Source organism: Symphalangus syndactylus, chromosome 3 (genome assembly GCF_028878055.3).
Source record: "Symphalangus syndactylus isolate Jambi chromosome 3, NHGRI_mSymSyn1-v2.1_pri, whole genome shotgun sequence".
Classification (NCBI taxonomy): Eukaryota; Metazoa; Chordata; class Mammalia; order Primates; family Hylobatidae; genus Symphalangus; species Symphalangus syndactylus.
The window spans coordinates 16,516,900-16,517,176 of NC_072425.2; positions in this window are offsets into that span (position 1 = coordinate 16,516,900).

A 277-nucleotide genomic window follows, 5' to 3' on the forward strand; every position below is an offset into this window, starting at 1 on the left:
GTATTTGCAGTGTCATTAACCAAGGACTAATATCCACAATATACAGAGAGCCCTTAGAAATCAATAAGAAAACGGCCGGGCGCGGTGGCTCACGCTTGTAATCCCAGCACTTTGGGAGGCCGAGGCGGGCGGATCACGAGGTCAGGAGATCAAGACCACGGTGAAACCCCGTCTCTACTAAAAATACAAAAAAATTAGCCGGGCGTGGTGGCGGGCGCCTGTAGTCCCAGCTACTCGGAGAGGCTGAGGCAGGAGAATGGCGTGAACCTGGGAGGCG